Here is a 10,207-nt window from a genome sequence, read left to right on the forward strand (position 1 = left end):
GGTGAGCGATACAGGCCCACTGGGCCTCTTTTTATATAAATAATTCAGATATTTTCTTTCTCACTAAGCAATGGTCATAATATATATATAACTGCAACTTAAGTGCAAGCAAACAATATCTAGAAAATATCAAATATTTCTTTCAGATTGTACAGTTTAACCCGATCGAAGTTGAGTTTCTCCGTCAGGTTGGAAAGACAGATGTGTATGTATGGCAATTAGCAGAAGATATTTCCGAAATCAACTAAGATGGAATTACAACAGTTTTCCATTGTCCTTCAAAAGACTCCAGGGGAAGATTGGTATTCATTTCCTATATGATCCAGTTTTGTCAATCTTTATTGAATCCTGTTCAATGAGCTATATACTTTTGAACCAATCTGATTAAAATAAAGATCCGTTCAATAGAGGATCTGACAACATCCCATAAGGGGTTCGGAGGACATTTATATCATCTGAAAATCTAAATGCATTTTTACACCTTGCTACGTCAATTGTTAACGACCGGGTGGGGTGTGTTGCTTAGTGTCTTCGGCGGCATGCTTCAGTGATATATTACTATAACAAGGGCAACAGTTCCACTATACAAGAAGACACAACATGAATATACCGCAGTCTCCCAAAACACGCACCTTGCACAACATACACGCAACACGCTGCATGCATGGGAGGCCGTCCTTACATGACCATAGCTGTTAATAGGACGTTAATTAATCAAACAAACAAACAAACAAAAGTCGGGAAGTTGCGCAATATCATTGGTACTAAACGTACACGGGACTATAAGGTCCCTTTCATGTCATAAAGAATTCTGACAATTTGTATCAATTAATTCAACGCTTAAAACATCGAAAACTTACCAAGATACAATATCATACATTGCTTTTCAAGATATTGCGCCAAATATATATTCGCTGCGGAACTAGTCTTTTTCCATGAGCATCGGCATTCATAGTAACTTCAGAAATGGATACAGTCTAGAAACCTCCGAACGATATTTCGCAACTTCCGGTCTAATGGAAGCTGGACAGGGCGGGATATTTGTAACCTCTCGTCAAAATTGCTTTAAAATGCGGTTAAGATCTTAGAACGAACACGAAAACTACTCGTGGAATACAAAAAACTAGAACATATAATGAAGACAGTAGGCAACAGTTTCGACGAAGATAATAACAAAAGTAGTGTTGTTAATATTCGTTTTGAAATTGGCGCAGCTTCTGTCCCTTTGGGTGTAATGTATGTAAATAGACGTGACCCTATCTTATATATATCATCAATAGTAAACAGGCCCTGTGGAGCCTGAACCAGTCGTTCCCACTCCGTCTGTATGCTGAAGCGCTAAGCAGGAGCAGAAACTACAATTTTTATAGACTTTAACAAACCATAACCAAGTTATATGTGTCGTAACTGTCGTATGTTCTCATTTCAATTCACTATAGATGTAAATATAATGATTCCTGTCACTTTTGTGAAAAAGATCTATCAAAAACCATTTTCTGCTCTTATTTATATAATAGTAGTATTATTGAAAGTACTGAATTCTCAAAATGTTTGAAGGTTTTTGTGATGGATAACATATTAAAGCATATCCTAATAATTGACCATAAATAATACAACACATATAACTTTAATAAAATAAATAAACCACACATTAATAATTTATTAAATCACAACTGAACCATTGACATATATACACAACTGTACTAATGATCTAAATACACGACAACTGAACCCTTTATAAATAGAAACACGACAACTGAACCTTTTAGTAAAATAAATGCCATTTCATATTCTTTATGTATAATGAAATATGTTTTATTTTCATTGTGCAATAAGTAATCATCTTATTAAGTGTCATAGACTAATACCTAGCGTTAAAAAGTATCTGAGAAATTAAATGTGCACAATGACTTTTTTACCCAGTTGTTATCTAGCTCATCGAAAATGACAAACAATTTCATAGATTCAATAAAGATTGACAATATTGCTTCATTTATGAATTAAACACCAATCTTCCCCTGGAGTCTTTTGAAGGACAATGCAGAACTTTCGTTATTTCATGTACCTCGACTTCAGAAATGTCCTCTGCAAATGGCCATACATAAGTGTCCGTCTTTCCAATCTGACGGAGGAATTTGACCTCGATCGGGTCCAACTGTACAATCTGAAATAAATATCGGATATTTAGAAATATAGGATATTTTTTTTCAAAAATGTTTGATTGCACTAAAGTCACAGTTATATATGTATTTTGAACATGGTTAGTTTGCATACGAAAATACCTTAATTATATAGATATATATATAAATATAACTGACAAGTTTGACAATGATTTGTACTCCATGAAAAATAATTATTTTAGTGTTAGATTGTGTTCTCATTCATTTATAAAATAATTAGACTAAAGGCAACTCTCATATTATGGTAGCTTAAGGTATTATGCATATATGTTGGACCTGTATTATTCCATAATAAAATGTATGTTTTTCACTTACCTGTCCATAAAACAAAACAGACTTCTTTCCGTTCGTGACTGGAAACGCCACCTCCACAAAGTCATGAAGCCTGGATAGAAAATTAAATATTAAATAAAATTTCTGATTAAGTAAAAACAAGTTCCTATTGGAAATTAATTCAAAATAAAATCACCAATAAACAACCAATCTATATTAGTTATGATAATAAAACAGGAACAAGAATGTGGAATAATAATAAATTGAGCCGAAAAATATCATTTTAACTTGAAATGTGACCATGCTTTCTATGAGACTTTTAAAGATCACTGTCATTGATAGCTTACTTTATTGTGAGTGTTTGCTGGGGGGCCACTCCACACTGATCGTCATCTTCATTGTCACCTTCAACACCGTTGTCACAATCACTGCCATCATCTTCATTGTCACCTTCAACACCGTTGTCACAATCACCGTTTTCACCTTCAACACCGTTGTCAACATGTCAATCATCGTTGTCACCTTGTCAACACCGTTGAAAAACAGGTGATAGAGGACAGGAAAAACATGCTCAAGGAAACAAAACAGAAAAAAATGAAAGCAAAACAAAAAATCCAACAAGAAAAAGAATAAAATTGAGCGCAGTGTTCGAGGAATGGGTGGGGTTGTAAGATCTAGAAATGATTTAGATAGTCTTATTAATACTAGTAAAACAATCAAAACAAAAAAAGAAAGACTCAGATATCAAAGATATCAACTGCTATTTTGTTAGCATTTTTTAGATATACAAGTATCTGCATATGATTATTCAATGAATAGAACTGTTGATCATATGAAAGAGACTCTTGTTGGCCTATTAAATCTTGACAAAGAAAAAACTGTTGAAACAGGTACATGGGTGGCCATTTCCTATGAAGATGACTGGTACCCTGGTGAAGTGTTAAGTATTGAGGATAGTGATGTTTACAAAGTCAAGTTTTTGGCTAGGAAAAAGAAAGGTGCAGTTACATTTATTTGGCCAGAAATTGATGATGTTCAATATGTAGAAAAAAAGTTTGTTGTATTTTCAAATTTTGACATCCTCCCTTCTCCGGGTTTAAGGTTCTGGATCATTCCTGATGTTGATGAAATAAATTTGAAGCACATACAATTTGTTGCAAAATATTTCTCTTAATATTTAAAATAAGTGAAAGAAAATTGTTTACAATACAAGTTTAACTGTAGTTAAATGGTAGTTTCTGCTCCTGCTTAGCGCTCAGCAAAAAAAGAGTAGGACGACTGGTTCGCCCGTTGTCAGTGTAATGTGACTGGGTGGGGTGTGTTGCTTGGTGTCTTAGGCGGCATGCGTCAGTGATATAGCGCTATAAAAAGGGCAACAGTTCCCACTATACAAGAAGACACAACATGAATATACCGCAGTCTCCCGTTTGTTTGTTTGATTAACTAACGTCCTATTAACAGCTATGGTCATGTAAGGACGGCCTCCCATGTATGTGGTGTGTTGCGTGTATGTTGTGCGAGGTGCATGTATTGGGAGACTGCGGTATATTCATGTTGTGTCTTCTTGTATAGAGGAACTGTTGCCCTTTTTATAGTGCTATATCACTGAAGCATGCCGCCAAAGACACCTATCAACACACCCCACCCGGTCACATGATACTGACAACGGGCGAACCAGTCGCCCCACTCCTTGTATGCTGAGCGCTAAGCAGGAGCAGAAACTACCACTTTTATAGACTTTGGTGTGTCTCGGCCAGGGGACAGAACCCAGAGCCTTCCTCACAGGGGCGAACGCTCAACTCGAGGCCAAAAGTGAGGCGGTGCCAAGGGAGGCATTAGGGAAGATAAAGTCAGTTAGGAAGAAGAGAAAAGATAAGATCCTAAATTTAGTCGCCTTTTACGATCATGCAATAGGGGCAGCAGGTACAATTTTAACGCCCTACCTACAGGGCTCTCCCAAAAAACGCATCCCGCACAACATACACGCAACGCACCGCATACATGGGAGGCCGTCCTTACGTGACCATAGCTGTTAATAGGACGTTAATTAATCAAACAAACAAACAAGTTTTTGTCAAATAAAAAGTCATTATTTGGTTACCTATTACAAAAATCCTTTGATGGTATGAAACACTGTTGCAAACATGTTGTGTATGTTTGTTTTATAAGGCTTTAACAAGTCGAATAGCAAGTGCTATGCAGTGCACTACGGTAATACAGTAATGAGGTTTAAAGGGAGGCAACTCGAGCTTAAAGATGGAAGATATCTTAGTAATTTCATCAGATATAGTTCGGTTTAATACTGTAATATAGCAGTGTAAGGGCTGTACATGTTTTCAGGAAAAAAGAAAAAAATGGAATTAATGTTGACTAGAGATTGATGTAAAATTTCTATATGTATTTGTTTGATTTGATCTTAGTTAAATAATTAAAAGGTAGCAATACATAATAAATTAGTGCAATGAAAGGCCTAATATTAATGACGTTTAAAGGTAGGCAACTCGAGATTTCACATCTCTAGATGGAAGTGAGCGTAGTAATTTCAACAGATAGTTCGCAACTTCAACCAAATAAGACTTTTGCAAACACATTTAAATCTTATCGTTTTATAAATCATGAAAACAAATTTAATTAATCATAATTTTTAGATGAACTAAGAAAATATACTGCGGAAGAATAAATAAAGAAGGTGTGTGTGTGAATTTCGGGAATACACAAGATCTGAACCAAGATCAAAATTAAATAGTTCTAAGTAAAACATCGGAAAACATCACTGATTGCGTAATTGTCGATTATCGCTGTAACAAGTATTGTACATGTGTGTTTTTATTATTTTTACCATCAATTAGGGTGTGAAAGTAACAAAACAGCATTTAATTTTCATCGTTGATTCTTATTGTTTTAATGTGCTATAGGCTTACTTAGCGTACCTATGATTGCTGTTTCACAGCATCAATAAAACGCCATCAATATCATTAGAATCCTAAAAAATGCTCGAGAAATAACAATTTCGTTGTCACCCTTCATACTTCTTCCTCTTGACGGTTCTCTGAAGAGTTTTTGTTAATGTTTCCATATGCTCGCCCAATTACAGCTCGCACCACCGGCACAACTTTAAAAACATGGTCTATAAATGTGTTTCACACTTCTTGAGTGAGTCGATCTCGCCAGAAGAAAGGAATGAGATGAGCTCCTCCTTGGTTGTTGGCTGGCGTTCCGGAACGTCTCGTTTCAACATGTTCCACACCATCTCTATTGGGTTCAAAGCAAAACTCTCTGAAAAAGATTAATATGTTTTTATTTATTTATGTAGAAAATGTAGTCTCTATGACAATTGTTATTAGATAATTAATTAATCACCTTTTATCAAATGATGTATGAAAGTTATAATATCCCCCTTTTAATATGTCGAGTCGTGCATTTATTCAAATTGATAAATACGTTCATTATATTTTAGTCCACACTAACACCAACCAGCAACCCCCCCCCCCCCCACACATACACTCCCCATCACGCACACTCTACACACTCCATCACGCACACTCTACACACAATATACAAAAAACCAAAAATGTTCTTACCAGCTGGCCATTTCCATCCGTTGATGATTTTATCCGTCATCAATTGGCGGGCATGTAATGATGTGTGCTTAGAGTCGTTGTCCTGAACAAATATATGGCTATCAGCGAACTTCCTTTGTATGAACGGAAGAAAGGTATTATAAAGGATCTCCATCCGTGTAGAAGGTCTTCTCCATGATCCCATCAAACATAAGTGATGCCTTACCTCGACGGCTAATTCCTCCCCATAGATGTATCTTAAGAGATTGTTTCGGTCTACACTGGGGAGTAGCAATTCCGTTAATCGGTCTGTTATGTTATGTAGCTGAATGGTCGACTCATCCGTGAATATTGCGTCACCGAAATTTTTATTTATCGCGATCAATTCCTAGGCAAAACTCAAATCGTTTTAAGTTATTTGTTTGTTAGTTTAGTTAGATTAATTAACGATCCCTATTAAAAGCTATGGTCATGTAAGGACGGCCTCCCATGTAATGCTATTCTGTTGCGTGTATTTTGTGGAGATTTTGCAGCTGTCCAACCTGCAGCGGCGACGATTTTCAGCATCGTCCTATCGCTGACCTTAAGTCCACTTTTCTGGCAGGTTTTTATGAATCAAATCCTTTTGAAGACAAAGTAGATCTCCTCCGAGGTAATCTTGCCCCATATCGGATATGTTTCTTTTGCAACTTGATTGAATTTAATGGTCGCCCCTATATTTGTCTGTACAGCATAACAAAAGATTCTAGTTTGATAGGTATTTATAACATAAATATATTGTTCTTGAGTGAAACAGTTCGATCGATATGAAGTATATGAAGGTTGGGCGAATGGACAAATCTCAGATGGCGTTAATTGTACACGTCCAAATTTACCCATGAGGCACCTTGAAATAATTTTCTTCTAAATCATGATGAAAAAGGATATTGGGACTTTAATAGTGTATACTTTGTTTTATTAATTAACGTTCATTCAGGTATCACATCCTTTTCTATACTCAATCTGACTAGTATGTATACCTGAGCCACGATATTTGTTAAATTCAAGGAAAAACATTTCATGCCAGAGGGCAGAATTAGTGTCAGAGCGGCTAAATACACATACAATTAGCTAGCTTTATACATGTATATATACTGAAGATAAATTTAGGTTGGGGTTGGGTATAAGGGAGCCCAAAGGGTATTGTCTCGAAGCATGTTTGAAATACACATATATACATGTAGAAAAAAAATGCACAAGTGTATATGAAGTATAAACTTAATTATAAATAAACCCTCCCCCTCTCATGAAAAAAGATAAATGAAATACAAACAAAATACAAAGTCAATGTGTATACATATCTTCATTTTGAGAAAAAACAAATATTATAACAATCATTCTCAATTGAAAATGTAAGTGCAATTTGATAAAAAAAATAGCTAGAAATGTATTATTATTATTTGAAGCAAGATCACACATGGGGTCACGTAGACATTTACTATAAACTTATCATGTTATACAGGTACAGAGGCGGTCACAGCATGCTATCAATTGTATTGATAGTGGACCTATAATGCACCCCCGTGAGTTAAAGAAAATAGGTATACCTTACCTGTGACACAGCCAGACTGATCATCATCTCAATTTAGGTGTCACAGATCGACCTGTATGATTAAAATTTCTCTTGACAACATTATTGATATATGACACTCCACATTATTTTAATGTACATGTCATCACTTTTAGCTTATATTCTTCTAATAAATGTACACAACTTTATTATCCCCCGCCCAACGAAGTTGGCGGGGGATATACAAAAGGGTTCCGTCCGTCCGTCAGTACGAATGGTTTCCGGAGCATAACTCTAAAACCAGTAAAGATATTTCCACGAAACTTCATACACACATTGGTCTTATGGTCTAGTAGTGCCTTTTGCTATTTTTAGGTTTTCATTTTTTGCATTTTTTCCGTAACCATGGAAACATTGCTGAAAATATCATATTTTTGTACCAGGTTCGTTTCCGCAGCATAACTCTAAAACCAGAAGAGATATTTCCACGAAACTTCATAGACACATTGGTCGTATGGTTTAGTAGTGCCTTTTACTATTTTAAGGTTTTCACTTTTTGTACTTTTTTCTGTAACCATGGAAACATTGCTGAAAATGGCAGATTTTTGTGTAAGAATCGTTTCCGGAGCACAACGGAGAACACCAGCAGAGATATTTCCATGAAACTTCATAGACACATTTTATGTAGGGCTTCTAATTTTGTATTGTGCTTTACTTTTTATTTAATATACATGCAGTAAAACTCAGATATATCAAACTCAATTACTATGAACATTCACTTAATTCCTATGTAACTCGTCGCTGTTTAAAAAAATAAAAAATCGCACTGTTAGCTGCTGAACTTTGTTAAAGCTAAGATCAATTCTGGTATTTTTCAAAGAAGCAAATAATTTCCAAGTTGGTTTCACTTTGTTAAAAAAATCATAAATATGTTTCGTATATATTCTTTAATTGCAGTTGGGTTTTAAAATACTTTCCCTATACTCTTACTAGCATATAAAATTAATGCATTAATTGATTTAGCTCTCCATTGGCGGGGGATCTGAATGACTATTACCTTGTTTTAATTAATACCTTGATGGCCCTATAATGGAGTATAGTATTAAGAGGCTAACATCTGGTCGCTCATCTTTCTCATAGCTGAGGCCTTTAACAATTATGTCAACAATTGCCTTTGGAACATCATTGCTTTTGGCATGTAAGGAAAGTTAATATGAGTTTTCATTTTTCTTCGTTCTTGAGTTTACATACGGAATATCGTCGTCATCCCCGTCATCAGATCTGTTTGCATCATCCAGATTCCATACTTGGTATTCTTGGATTTCAAGAATAGTACATGCTAGACTTCAAACAATCTGATTAAAATACCTGCCCTGCAGGTAGGGCGTTAGAATTGTACCTGCTGCCCCTATTGCATGATCGTAAAAGGCGACTAAATTTAGGATCTTATCTTTTCTATTCTTCCTAACTGACTTTATCTTTCCTAATGCCTCCCTTGGCACCGCCTCACTTTTGGCCTTGAGTTGAGCGTTCGCCCCTGTGAGGAAGGCTCTGGGTTCTGTCCCCTGGCCGAGACACACCAAAGTCTGTAAAAGTGGTAGTTTCTGCTCCTTCTTAGCGCTCAGCAAAAAGGGAGTGGGACGACTGGTTCGCCCGTTGTCAGTATAATGTGACCGGGTGGGGTGTGTTGCTTGGTGTTTTCGGCGGCATGCTTTAGTGATATAGCACTATAAAAAGGGCAACAGTTCCACTATACAAGAAGACACAACATGAATATACCGCAGTCTCCCAAAACATGCACTTCGCGCAACAAACACGCAACACACCGCATACATAGGAGGCCGTCCTTACATGACCATAGCGTAATAGATAAATAATAGCTAAACCCAATAGAACATAAACCATTAATTGAAGAATGGAGGAAATCAATGCAAGAGTCAAACTTAAAATGTATGTAAATTTAAAAGCAAGATTTGTTTTTAACTCATATTGCAAATGTTCATAAACTGTGACACAATTTGAGTTTCATGCTATCTGATATCAGCTTACATTTCCTTTATGCTTAAAAACTCTATCATAACCAAATAAATTTGCTACGCTATAAAGACAATATAAATGTTTTTAACTAGAATCACAAATTGAAATACCCATCATTTCTGGTCTCGTGCTCATATCGGTCGCACAACGTTGCTGTTGTCATCTCATTATGTCTGGTCCGAGCCGTGACTGTATCTTCCTCCAAGTTCCGCGTAGGGGAAGAGGTGTCCTGACAGAAGGGATGATCTAATGGTAAGAAAATCTTTCCTCCAGGATACACGGTCTTATCCAAGATTGGTGAACGGAGCCCTGGTATAATACACAAATTTCATTAATAATCATTAAGAAAAAATATGAGCTTATATGTACAATTTTAGATAGCCCTTTCTCAGAAACAGCGGAACAAACTTATGAGAAACAGTCATAATAAACTTCACATATCAGAATCCAAGATGGCTGCCTGTTGGCACTCTTGTTGATGGTCTGGCCCCAAAATGTAATATACACAACCAGGTTCTTACACAAAACCTATACATGAAATCTGATAAATATCCTTTCTTTACTTTCTGAGAAATAGCTGTAACAAGAATTGTTAATGAACTGAAGGA

The sequence above is a fragment of the Argopecten irradians genome, unplaced genomic scaffold (assembly GCF_041381155.1).
Source record: "Argopecten irradians isolate NY unplaced genomic scaffold, Ai_NY scaffold_0169, whole genome shotgun sequence".
In the NCBI taxonomy this organism is placed as follows: domain Eukaryota; kingdom Metazoa; phylum Mollusca; class Bivalvia; order Pectinida; family Pectinidae; genus Argopecten; species Argopecten irradians.